Source organism: Photinus pyralis, unplaced genomic scaffold (genome assembly GCF_008802855.1).
Source record: "Photinus pyralis isolate 1611_PpyrPB1 unplaced genomic scaffold, Ppyr1.3 Ppyr1.4_LG5, whole genome shotgun sequence".
Lineage (NCBI taxonomy): Eukaryota > Metazoa > Arthropoda > Insecta > Coleoptera > Lampyridae > Photinus > Photinus pyralis.
In genome coordinates this window covers 38,930,076-38,944,250 of record NW_022170596.1, presented here as the reverse complement: position 1 = coordinate 38,944,250, position 14,175 = coordinate 38,930,076, and the positions used below count along the sequence as shown (strand labels likewise).

At 35.6% G+C, this 14,175-nt stretch overlaps 1 protein-coding gene and 1 long non-coding RNA gene across 5 annotated transcripts in view; one reads left to right on the top strand and one right to left on the bottom strand.

Moving 5' to 3' along the window:
- Positions 1-9,970, bottom strand: part of LOC116172813 (probable tubulin polyglutamylase TTLL2) — a 75,811-nt gene extending 65,841 nt beyond the window's left edge. Inside the window, exon 1 of the mRNA XM_031490098.1 lies at positions 9,843-9,970. The gene's annotated coding sequence lies outside the window, so the exon portion shown is untranslated. The remainder of the gene's footprint in view (positions 1-9,842) is intronic.
- On the top strand, positions 9,849-13,893 carry LOC116172816. 4 transcript variants are annotated; one of them, XR_004145761.1, is made up of 4 exons: positions 11,453-11,583; positions 11,886-12,090; positions 13,278-13,459; positions 13,526-13,893. It is a non-coding gene; the product is annotated as an uncharacterized LOC116172816 (long non-coding RNA). The 4 variants fall into 4 exon arrangements; XR_004145763.1 differs by lacking the exon at positions 11,453-11,583 and adding an exon at positions 9,849-10,057 and having other exon boundaries at positions 13,278-13,893; XR_004145762.1 differs by lacking the exon at positions 11,453-11,583 and adding an exon at positions 9,850-10,081 and having other exon boundaries at positions 13,278-13,893.
- Positions 13,894-14,175: the final 282 nt, after the last annotated feature.

Here is a 14,175-nt window from a genome sequence, read left to right as displayed (position 1 = left end):
AGGAATTAAATTTAAAAAGTCGTAAGCACATCGTTATGGGAATTTCCATTCAGTGTGCGTACTGCTCATCATGACTAACACCATCTCTAAAGTTATCGACTGCTAACTTATTCAAAACGGAATCAGGTACATCGTGATAAACAATGCGACACAATCTTGCAAAATCCGTGTCGAATTCTTACAAAGTTTCAATACGCTTCTGAACCCTATTTCAAGTTGAGTACGATAAACCTCCGCCATGTGAGGGTGACTGTAGGTCATTTCCACCCTTTTCACTAGTTCCGTGTAATTAGAACGTTGTTCAGAACGCAAGCTTGCCTTCTGCACAATTTGTCCATCCGTTCGCATCCGCGGCCGCTTCAAACTGGATAAAATAATGAATAAACCGTTTAGTCCTATTAGACTGGTTCACTTTTATAAAAAGCAGCGTTTTAACAGGTTCTAGGGGCATTTCAGACAACATTTGGCCAAATAGGCGTTTTTTACTAACTGAGACCTGCTGAACACGAATATCGATGTTGGCATCTCCAAATCTGAACAGGAAGTTCAGAATTCAAGATGGCGGCCAATTTCCGAAAATGTTGATCTTTTCACTCATGCGACCGATTTTTTCGAGCTAAAAACGGATTACAATGTTATTCCAGACGGAGGTACGGCACGATAATAATAGTGAACAAATGTATAAAAACAATGATTCCATAGTTTTTCTAACGTCAAAGTGCGTAAAAGTGGAAACCTTTTTTTCATAGTACTGTATGGCTACTGTTTAAATTTGTTCACATCGTGTAATTATTAAATTATTTCAGTTTTGGCAAGCATTTTGGTTCCTGTGCATCGTGTGATAGACATCCGCGATGTTCCATTACCTCACATATGGAAGAATTTCCTTTCATTAGAGGAAAACAAAAGAAACGAGTTATTGTCGCATCACCTTGAAGACGCCTCATTTGACGGCGTACTGGTGATTGCTGGAGGCTTCAGTGATGAAAGAAAAGTTTTCTGTAACCGTCAGACGATACAGATTTCCTCCTTAGAAGCTTTTCACAAGGAAGCTGATACTAGGATACGTCCCTGGCCCCATCTCGGTTAATCAAGTAGGACTTCCCAGAGTGGAGAAGCATTGCCAGGTTTCAGTAGCTGCGAAGCTTTAGATCTAACAATTCTGAACTCCATTCTCTTGGGATTCCATCTAATCTTTTCTAGTATTTCGTCCATTTCTCTAATTACGACATATCAGGTGTAAATCGCAAGAGGTACTTCTTTGACGTTAAACTCTGAAATGTCGCTCAGACTAGCATATCTATCCTTGATTTCCTGGAGAAAGAATTAAAAATGGCTACATTCCCATTCTCACAACGTTAGCTTAATTCCGAAGGCTGCTCTAGATATCGTCCTTTGTCGTTGTAAATAGGATTGCTCGTCAAAACTTTGTTAATGTTGCAAGGCTCAACTGATTTGTACTCCCTATATTCTCAAGAAGACGATTGACCTAACACCATGAAAATAAGATAAATTTGTCTTCACTTTTCTATATGCTTTCATACTTGAATAATAATAATATATCCTGAGTAACGGTAATTAATACCTAGCAAAATAAGAATCTTCCGAAACACCGCAGTTTAGTTTAACTCCTTCATTTTTTTCATTTAAAAATTAACGTAAAATTCGAAAGATTGTAGTTATCTAGACTTTATAAGGAGAATTATGCAATATAAACGCATGTCGGGAATACATGTGTCAGGATTACTAGAAACAATCGTTTTGCAAGTCCTCCTTTGGGCAAGGAGAGCTAGGAATTTCGTAATTCTTAATTTTACGCATCCTGCCGCTAAAAAAACTATTACATTATTGTTAAAACAATAGTTAACTATTATTATCGTGGCGTACGTCAGGAATAACATTATAATTAGTTTTTAAATCGAAAAAATCGGTCGCATGAGTGAAAAGATAAACATTTTCGGAAGTTGACCGCCATCTTGAATTCTGGACTTCCGGTTCAGATTTCGAGGTGCCAACATCGATATTCGTATTCAGCAGGTACCAATTAGTAAAAAAAGCCTTGTTGGCCAAATGTTGTCTGAAATGCTCCTAGGGCAGAAAAACTTCGAAAAGTGAACCAGTCTATATGGTGACATTATATTTAACCCATAGAGGAAGTTACAATTATAAGAGTGGGGGGAAATGCGTCATCATTGGCAGTGGCGTATTAAATCAAAATTGACATCGTCTCTTTTGTTTCATGATAAGTCAAGTCGACATAACTAACCATCAGCGCAAGGGAAGTATATAATATGATGACGACTTCCATCGCGTGTTATGCTATTTCCCACCACCGTTAAATTATCTCCTCTTATTTTTTGCTCGTAGGATTTGAGCCCAAGGGAGCTCACCCGCCGTGACCAAATTTGCGACAAAGTGGAACACAAAAGTTAACACATGTAGCACGCATTGTCCACTGTACGTACATTTTTGTTCCATTTTACGTACGTACGTCCAGGGGACATATATGTACGTCTGATGTACGTTCCAAGTGTACGATCACAAACTATAACTTTACAACGTACGAAGTACGTACATAGTGCACCGGCACTTTCGGTCAATTGATAATTTACCCATAACTATGACATGCACATGCACTTCGCTCCTTCAGGTACCAAAACCGGCTTTCCTTACTTTCGTTTTCTAATTTCTGTTGCTGGACAGTACGCCTGAGTCATTACTCATTAGTATCAAAGTGGTGATAGTATAACAATTTAATGGATGTGCTATTCTTGAAGTTCATTATTTCCTTAAACAATTATACATGGAAGGCAAAATATCGCGATTATTTTTATCACAACCAGTTTCATTCTTAAGTTCTACTTGAAACACCTGTAAACTTTACAGCATTTCGTCTAATGTATAAGGTTTTCCACCGAATACATTTTTTCGTAAATGCAAAAGAACAACTTCACTGCATGTAATCGTAATTCAAACGCACAAGAATATTCCCCAGCGTATACAATCATGCTGTTGTTGAATAGAAAATCCACCGAAGCACACGGCTATTTCCCAAATAACACAAGTACGTGCATTGCAAATACACAGTACGGACAGCGCTGGATTTACGGACGTACATTTCACGTATACTTGCGGTTCATGTACGCACTTTTCAGGTTCATAATACGTGATTTTTGCACTATTTTGTCCATGCTAGGTACGTACTTTACCATACGTACTATGTACGTGAGCATAAGTAAGTACATTATACCTACATAACAGTACGTCTAATGTACGTGCAGCAATGTACGTACCTAGAATGTACAAGAATTACCTACCATGAACGTGATATGTACGTACATGAACCGTAAGTGTACGTGAAACGTACGTCCGTAAATCCAGCGCTGTACGTACTATATGTATTTGCAATTTACGTGCTTGTGTTATTTGGGAACGTGTTGGCATGATCACTAATTAAAATTTGATACGAAGTGATAGACAGTAGCATTTCTCAGACAAAGAAGTTAACCCTCTTGGGGCCTAAACTGTAAGTCAACTGAAATACATCCATTCTCAAGCATGGAAAAATCTGTCCATAAGAGTGTAGTCGCGATGTCAATTAGGGATAGAATCGGTTGTGTCGCGATGGTGGTATGGTAGCAGAATAAACCAAATCCGTCGGTAAGTAAACGCATAATTTTGACCCTTTTATCGAGGCGGTTTATTGTAAAGGAGCAATTTGTACTGTGGTTTCCTCATAGGCACTAGTGTTATGACTATTAGCTGACGTAATTGTGGAAGCTTGAGGATGCCAATAAACTTTTGTTGCGAGAAGAAGAGGCTGTCATTGGCGGGATTAGTCATCGCACCTTAATAACCCATTGTGAGTAAATAATTCACTGATTTATTGTCGTTATAATTCTAGTTGGACAATAAAGCAGTTATCATCAACCTATGAATGAAAACCGTGTTTCTGCCGCATGAATTCGCTATACTCTACCCATTTAATTAAATTTATTATTTATCGATAATTAACTTATGGAGGATTCGCACTGCGGACCCAATAAAAAAAATCATTCCACTATTATGATCTTGTTACTCATACAAAAATGATGAAGTAAATTTTCTACTAACCTACAACCTACCACTACCACTTGAACTCAAACTTCCCAAAGCGAAAGAAGTTCAATGAACCAAACACAAACAAAGTGGAAGGCATTACAATAAATTGAACTGGAATACAAACCGATCACACGCATCCATTTGTCATTTCTGTCATTGGTTTAGCAATGAATGAGTATTGATTTTGGTGTCATCTTTCAGCATTTCAATGAATTTCTAGTGCCATTTGCGTTGAAAGTGTAAATAGTACTATTATCGTTTACTGCGTGGAGCAAGCAAGTAAATGCCTTGTACGAACCTGAGTAAGAAGTTGAGGTCCCGAACCGGAATCGTTGAGACGAAATACAAATGGTCCTTCACCGAAGCACTCTTCCATCATTTTTCCAAATCGTTATGCCAATTACCTACACAGTAATTGAAAGTTCCATGACTGCGGCACCTGCTATAACTAGAGATGTGAATCCCCAGAGTTAGAGCACGGTTTGTTTATTCAAGATTTAGGGGACCTATAGGTCGAGCACGTGCTAGGTTGTATAAGGGACTACTGACTGTGCACGCTTAGTTCTGCCAGACGTATACAAAATGACACGCGATGGATAAACATTCATTTAGCTCGCTTGCCATTTAGCACACCTTATAAACATCCCCCACTATCGGAGGTTTCAGCCGTATTTTCTACAAATAGCTGGTTTCCGCTTCATAAATTCAGTATACTACCTTGCGGTGCATATTTCCGTTTCATGTAAAGTTCAACATTCACAACTGCTCGACCTTTACATGACTAGATGAGAGCTTTGAAATATTCACATCTTGATAACAGTTCATAAACTGCATTAAAGGTTATCTGGCTTATCGTTTCTTTTGAAATGCTACAAAACAATTACATCTATTGATCGCTGCTGCTACGTTTATATTTAGAATAATGGCAAACTTGTTGCTGTCGACAATCTTAATTTCTGGCTTTCATGTTGATTCAAATCGAATCAATGCGCATCCATCAAATCAAAAATGAAGCTCACGACAAGTTCATTAAGCAACCACTAATGCCTATTTAAATATAGGTTGTCTACAAATTTAAATAGTGGAAGTTCTAACAGAGTGTCGAAAATTGAGGAAAGTATTTTTGAATGAATTGGAAACTACACACATGAATTATGAAGACCATAAGCAAATCCATAAGACATTCCTCAAGTACGCGGATAATTGCTGATTGATACCCTCCCGTATCATTTAGCCTCTTGTCATATCATGTCCAGAATATGTAACACCCTTAAATCTTTGAATAGGTCACTGCATTTGGAAATATGAGAGAGAGATAGTTACCTAGCGACGAAACCGCTTAGAACTGACTACCCTACAGAGAAGCGGTTTTCTGTTGACATACTTGATGTTAGGTTAGAATAATAGTAGTAAATGACCGAAAACTTAATCTTGCAAAAAAGTGCACTATCTAAAAAAAATTACAGGCCACCAAATCTCTATGTCAAAATAACAGATCATTCGCGCCCCTTTCAATCCCCTGTAACAATTGACTCAGACTGGGTGGTACGAACACTGATGCTACGTTACGTCATTCTATGGTCGGTTCTTTTATGTGTTGGGACGTGAGACACCATCGAGTACGTAGCTTGGTACTGTAAAGTCAACCAAGACCGAAATCCACAAAAATATTCCGCAAAAGAAAAAAAATCCTGACGTTAATTACGAAAACACTTTACCACCTTGTATCTAAAAAATTAGAACATTAAGGAGCTACGTTCATAGGAAGTTTTTTCCATAATATGGGTCCAAGAATCACCCCCTTAAATCCTTAAACAACCCTTTATTAATAAATTTTCGTCTACTTTAGGTTTGCGAAATTTTTTGTCTTTAAGGAACACCCTGTATAGATCTGCTATGTCAATGTTTGAATTGAAATTGATTTTTAGTACAAGGTGATCGACACGTAGTCAAAGAAAATGTAAAGGGCACGTTCAGACTAATCTGTAGTAGATAACAACACAAAACAAATAAATAAAAAGAGTAGTGAATAAAGCGGCACATAAAATATTGCGTAAGCAGTGCTACTCTCTGACACGGAGGCAATCAGATATAAACACTGTAATTAATACTGAATAAGAATCAATAATTTGAATGCATTTACACTAGCAAAAGCAAAATTTTGACCGCGGATTATCCGTCGGCGTATAATAATGGCATAAACGTGATGTTAAATTTAAGAAAAGTACTTTCCGATGCACAAATAACTAAATTTCTCTTAGTCCAATCGTTTTAAAACACAACCAAGATAATATATATGAGGTAATACTTCGGAATAAAACAAATAACGTAACTAAAGCTTGTAAATGTCGGCTTCGGACAAAGCCTCCGCAACACAAAAATAATAGTAGGTAATGTAGTTCTCGATAAGTATGTTCTTCAGCAACGACACAGGTAATATAACTAAAATCCGATGTATCGAAACAATTTTCACGAGTAATGTTCTCCAACCGCTTTGTTAATGCTTTCGATTGTAATTCAGAAACAATTATCGAAATGTAGGTCTACAAACTGTATGTGTAAGTAGGTCACAGGTAGAATTGAAGTAGAATTTACTTAGCCGGTAATGTAGAAACTCATCTATGGCGTGCTTCAATCAGGTAAGATGGCGGTGGACCTTCCCAAATGCATTTTTCTTGCGTAATATTGAGAAAAGCCTAAAAGTGATTATTCAACGTCAAAAGGAAATTGGTAATTTTCGTTAATATACCGGAAACGGTCTTAGAAATATATCTGAAAATGCGTCAGCGAAGTGTCGAAAGCAAAATAACAAGAGAAAACTTCAGTAAACTTATACAGCACCCGTAAAAGGCTGACAAAAATTGTCGAGTAACCGTAATGAAGTGTATTCTAGTACAAGTAATGATCGAATCTCGTCTTTGTACAAAGAAGTGCGTGCACCAACAGAAATTAAAGAAAACTCCGTACGACCTCTGTCGGCGAAACAGAGAACGTAAAAGGAACCAATAATAAGATAATAACAAATTTACTACAGGAATTAAATTACATCAAAAACTAGTAAATTACAAACGAAAAACCACGGATCGATTCTTTAAGGAAAATCAAACTTGTAACAAAATTATTATGCAAATTCCCAAAAATAATCGACCACACTTTTCCAGGAACAAAATAATTTAAAGTGACTTGCAATAATTTGACGTGGGTAATATTTTCTCCTGGTAGCTATCAATCTTATCTCTCCTTGCTATGAGTCATCCTGTCAGTCAGTTTTACCTTTCTCCTTTTATGCTTAAAGTTAAACTCGTCGGTAGCTCATACTTTGAAACACATTCGACATCGTTCAAATGTTTACCAACAACGTAATTGAAGTTTTTTTTTAAAACGCGCCAGTAAACAAAAAAATTTCTTTTCTGGTTAAAACCCCCTTTACAACTCGATCTCGCTAGCTTTTTATCTCGAAAATTCACACTCAATTATTGAAGACCATACTTTCGTTCACGTTCGCTATGAAGCGGTATACATATGTGTAAATTTTCTGATGTTCAGAAAATTCAAATTTGTAAATAAAACTTTTGAAAACCGCTAGCACCACCGGTTACAAACTCCATAATAACTTCGTTCACGAATGAATAATTTAAAAAATATCATCTTTAATGGTATGGATAAATGCAATATTATAGACAACTATGATTAGATTCACTTGTAAATCTTATGGTAATGAAACTGTTCATCGAATTAACAATAATACATTTGTATAGCACTTTTCAGCCAGAAGCTTACTAAAAGAATATTTTTGCTACCTTTATCTAAGGTAACGTGTTGGTGTAGGTACTTTAATACATTTCTATTTGTGTTCCTCGTTGAAGAAAATTCAACCCTGCTAAGCAGTGAGAAACAACGGTGCTCTGTTAGCAGCGAGTGGTTACGTACAAAGTTCAAAGTTGCGGTAGGTCTTACCCTGTTTACAAATGTTTCGGGAACACACGCTTTGTGACGATTTTATAATTGAACCTAACATTTTCAACCTTTCCAATTTTTACCATGTAACCCCATGATAAACAAATAGTCCGCTGTCAGTAATATCACAGATCTACACATACACAGATTGCTAACCTTATGCATTTTTTGGGAAACAAATTTAGGTATACTTAAAAGCGCCCTCTATTGCGGAGCAGTATAAACATGTACCGTTTAAAACTGTAATATGACGCTTATGGGTTTATGCGTTAGATGTCGCTGAAACAAAATTAAAGCGCTAAAGTTTGCACAATTCGAATTCCTTAATATTCGTATTATTACAGTGGTATGATATGATAGGAGGTACGTTGAGCCATAATTGTTTAATTTAGCACTGGAGCTACTCATTCGTCGTAAGGGAGTTATTAACAGCGGGTCCCTGTGGTCACAGATACACACGAACATAGGGCAGGTCCTTAAAGAATCGTGAAGGTTTTTTGAAGTTGGCGGAAACTATTTGCGGCTTTAAAGGTCTTGACAGATTGCTAACCGCAAAGGCATACTTACAAACTATGTATATCTCTGCCATCATTAACGTTACACTCTTTACCACGCCGATAAGATATAAGATAGGGAGGTTATTTTCGAAAAGTTGATAGTTTTCGAGTTGTAAGCACAAAACTGCTAAAAAAAATATCTTTTTCAACTTTTTTGTATTTTTTTGCGTTTGTTGCGTCATGAAATTTTGTTAGCAAACCTAAGATTCGGATTCAGCACCCCAAAAAACATATAGAATCAAATAAATCAAAACTACCCCACAACTTGCCTGGTAAAATACAATTAAACTGAATTATATGCACACTTTACCGCTTAAAATTTTTTGCAGCGACATCTAATGCATAAATACATAAGCGTCATATTACAGTTTTAAACGGTACATGTTTATACTGCTTCGCAATAGAGGGCGCTTTTAAGTATACCTAAATTTGTTTCCCAAAAAATGCATAAGGTTAGCAATCTGTGTATGTGTAGATCTGTGGTAATATACACCCTCGATAAGTACATATTCAATCTACAACCATAATATATATTATACTACAACAATAGACAACATATATTGTCTGTACTACAACTTAATGTCTCGTAGTGTGTAAGAGGCGTTTAAGCTTGAACTATAGTTCAATATGCAATCTTGATTTGTAACTTGCTTCCACTTTGAATATGTGTGTTCTGCGATTCTGTCACAGTTTCCCACCATGAAGTTACCGAATGCAAATTTGTGGTGGGTATAAAATTAAAGTACTTTGCCATTAGAGAAAGCTGCGATCTGAGAGATGATGGGAGAACGAATTGCCAACTATGATCTATAGTAATTTTTTTCACAGAAGCAGACCGCAAAAAAGTAATCAGAAAGAAGTTGAAATTTATAAAACAATAAATTCTCGCCGATATGTCTAACCTATCAATTTCCTTCAGATAGGGTACTAAATAAAATTTGGTATCTCGCAGTGAACCTTAGAAAACGCATGTCATTTTATGTCAAGGCATTAGCTGACGTCATGCTATCTATTTTTGTCATTCCCACTTTGGCATACCTAAATATAAATGACAAATTAGTTTTTTCGCGATATTGATTTACGTTAAGCAATAAAGTTTACACCCCCGACTAGAGCCGGATTAGATATGATTAAAATTGTAAATCTCTCAATGGAAAATGGGTAAATAGACTCACGTACCTACGTTTATTAAATTTAAAACAAAATCCTAATAATAGGTAAACTTACTGCGGACGATTTAAATTAAATTTTTACCGCAGTACTGCTTTCGAACGGTAGGACGTAATAGTAAAGTTTACTTCACTCACGGGAAAGTATGATTTATAATTTCCGAGGTATAACGTTGTTAGACGTACTGCAGCTAACTGTATGTAATTTAATTGTAAACAACTACTAGACAACGTCACGCTAAGATTAAAATTTGTGATACACCAAAACGTAACGTGAGTGCTTTGCTTCCTTATTACGTAAGTTATTACGTATTTCTCACTGTCGCAACTTATCGCGTAGGGATTATTCTGTAGGGTACCGTGTGCGTGTTTAGTATAATAAAAATCGACTGTTGAAGCAGTTTTGAAGAAAAAATGGCTATTAAAAAAAACTGAAACCGTAGCGTCTCGTCATTGAAAGTGTTTTACTCGTCTACTTTGTAATAACCTACCTCCCATCTACAGTATGGCTCGGTGGTGATATCCCTTAAAATCGTAATAGATACACGGTAGAGATCTACGTGTCTGTTTTTATTGTCTTAATTTCGAGAGGATTTGAATAATAAATGATTCTTTTGATACCTTTACATTTCTGGCTTTTCTCTCATTGCACAACTCTAATGAGAATCTCTCAATACAATTTTGTTTCCAAAAGCTTCAAGACCTACATGACGTAGTTACTTATATGTATCTATACATCATCTATAACCTATTAGATTAACAGTAACTTTTTTAATATTCCAATAAAACTGTCACTTTTATTGCGTTATTAAAATCGAGCTTAATTTACTCTAAATGATTCTTCCGTTCCACTAAAATTAGAACCAATCACAAACTATATTATTTAACGTCACATAATATTATGAAAGTTTATTCGTTTCATTTTAATTACGTAGTATTTATAACTTTAGTAGGTATACGCGACCTGGGAAAACTATATCTGAGTTTTACTACGGAATATATACCTACCCTTTATTATTTATGCACCCCACTTAATGATACACATTTCTTTTACGTGACATTTCTAAATAAATATTCTATTTTATGGTTAGTTTGATTGATTCCCGGTTTCTTATTGGTAATACGAGAAATAGTTTTTATACTAGGAAAACCGGGAAACATTTTCACTTGAAGGTATTTTTATATTCCATTTCTTTTACGAGTAGGTGCATTTCGAAAAGTTAAATCAAACACAGTTTTTGATTAATGAAAGCGTTTTGCATGCAACTATGCAGTAAAAAGAAATGATTTAAGTTGACGTGTTCTCTTCGCTATATATGCAAACTTATTATGTTTAGTCAAGGCGTTTGAAAAATAATAACAAACAAGAACTTATTTAATCGATTTGGTGGGGATAACCGATGGGGTACATTCCTTATTGGGAGTGTGTTTCATTTTTTTGACTTTTACTCTACAAATAGAACGTATCTTATTTTAGATTTACAACATTTCAAGTACCTATACGTAACAAGTGTGTATTGAATTAATGGCTGTAATTAAGTTTGTGGATCTTTGGAGACGAACCGCTTAATTAAATTCCTTAAGTTACTAACGTATAGACACCCACGTTTATCTATTAATTACCGACTATTACATTCATTAAATTCTTAATTTGTTTGGAAACCGTACTCAAAACTGTGCATTGTTCTGTTTGCCTTAATTATCGAATTTATCGTAACGTCAACAGTGAGCTAACTAATTTGATGTTTATGATTTTGAAATGAAATTTTGATTGATCAGTTGTGTCGTAAGCACACCAGGTGAGATTTTGGGGAGGGAGGTGAGACGTATCTTTTACGTGTCCTTACGGCTAACAGATTGTTGTTGTTTCCAGTAACTTACCCTTACATAGATTAGTTCACCCATATCATTATTATACCATTTATTACTAACATTACAAAAATGATTACATAACTTGCTTTTTTTAAACCTGTGCGTACACTTGAACAGATCCATGTGGATTTCGCACAATTTAACCTAGTCGCCCTTGTGAAGTATTTAAAATTACTCGTTTCAAAATCGAATGTCAATTAAGCTTGCATTGATTTTTGTCATTTTGTAGCGAATGTACTAGAAATCCAGAGAGACATCGGGCCGTCATCTAGGCGCCATCAGATCGTTAAAATATTAACCAGCGATAAGAAATGGAGCCGGATGTGATCCGTTCAGCAATTCTCGAGAAGTTCTGTGAATTTTCTGGAAACTTTTGGTCTGCTACATAAACAAATTGAATTGTGTTCAAAAACAGTTCCAACATCGATGTAGAAGTAATTAATAATGACGTTGGTGTATTTATAGTATATTGCATAATAAGTGTGCTAAGAAGCCTATTTCGCACGAGTATTTTGCGACACGAGCGAGCGCAGCGAGCGAGTGTTGTAATAAAATCGAGTGCGTAATAGGCATTAGCACTCGAATTATGTACTATACTTTTTCTACGACTGGAATATATTTGATAAAAGATTGATAGATTACGATCGATTTGGTTCTAAATATTCGAACTTTGAACTAAAAATTAGAACTGTCAAGTGTCAAATGTCATGGTCTATTTAAAAGGAATACAAAATACAACGTAACCTCACTTATATTCCATGAATGCACGCCAGCGAGCAAGAATTTTATAAATACTTTTTACTTAGATTGGAAAGTGTATTGCAGGGTTTTGACATCCCTATTCCTTACTGCAATGTGAGTTTCATTTTAGCACCATAGATGCAATAGCCAATAGGATACAAGATACAAGTGTTGAAGTTGAAGATTACTACCTAACTAGCTCAGGTGGTGTTAGTGCTCTTTTTCATTACAGTTTTGAACGATTTCTATTGTTGTAGTTGCCAATGTATTAGGTACCTAACTATCGATAATACTAAGGCCTTCAAAACGCTGCGTCTTTTAACGAGTTTTCCCGGGAAGGAAGCATCGAACTACCCAGTATTCTAAAGTGCATTATTCCGTGTTCCATGCAAGTCGTAATTAGCACCATCCATTAATTCTACGAGTACTTATTGTAGTTTTCTAAAATACAAAATAGTAGCAACAGAGTTTGCTTAATTAACTAAACGCAGCTTCAAACCATTCTTGAGTAGCCCATTGCGATTATGAAAAATAATTGGGCACGGCTAATAAATTACATACAGGCTCCATTCCCATACAAATGGCAATGTTTAAACAAATTATGAGTAATTCTGTTCAAAGAAGTTTGCAAAATGTGAAACATAACCTACAACAACAAAATCTGACGTTACTTCATTCATTAGGCAGGGCTGACAACCTACTAAATTAACATTTCGCGTTTGACCTTTAACCTGTTACGTAATATATATATATTAAGTAACAGTTCTAATTTTCATTATGCAACCGTATGATATAATGAACGATTTAGACGTGCAGTACAGGGTGACATTTTGGGTATGTTTACAACATAGGAGTAGAAAAATAAATTTACATGTTATAGGTAAGCCAATTAGTTTCAAAGTGAGCAGGTTATTTCATCGATAAGAAATAACGAAGATGTGAATCGTGACTTGTTCGATGATGGACGTTAAACGTTGCTGGTTTCTTGGTGAATTTGCCATATTTGAGCATATTATTCCAAGAGAGTTCGGCTTGCCAGTCGTACAGTTCCTACAGAAGAAAGTTAGTATTTTATTCCCTCATTTAAAGTAAAATGCTTAAGTCGAGTTAAGCACAATCGTGTTTTAGCTTTACGACGAAGTTTAGTCGAGTGTTATGTTTATCGAGCGTGTATCGGATAAGGAAGCATTTCTTTAAGGTTATTCCGGTACTCGCTAAAGGGAGTTTTTTCCACCATAAAAGAACCAATTTTACATCTCTAATTACAACGAACCCAGTGTCTAAATAGAAATTTAAGTGTAGTTGACTTTTGTTTGTGGATCATTTAATGAATATCGTAGTTACGACCAGATATTTTGGATTACTAATACATAACGTTTCAATTGATCGCTCAATGTGAGGTATAATATGTACCCTGGTCCTGAATCCCTATTTTAATTTCAGCCTTATTGATTGATTTCATCTAATAAATTTGTTGTGTTTAATTGATCCCAAATAACGACCCAGCAAATAAGAATTAATTTAATGTTAAATTTATCTGTGTTTGATTAAAAATTGGTATTACCATTCTTTGGAATTGTGGAGGTGAGTAAGGCTGCTGAGTTTTCACAAATTGATAAAATTAAAGTCCTATCGAGATTTTTAGTTGTGACGAATGTTGACAGTGTCCTGGAAAGATTATACTTAATTATTTCACACAACAGATTTTGATAGTAGCTGTGGTTAATTGAGCTAGCTGGACAAGTGTTTGTGGGTGGTTTAGTGACGGTTTGTCATTG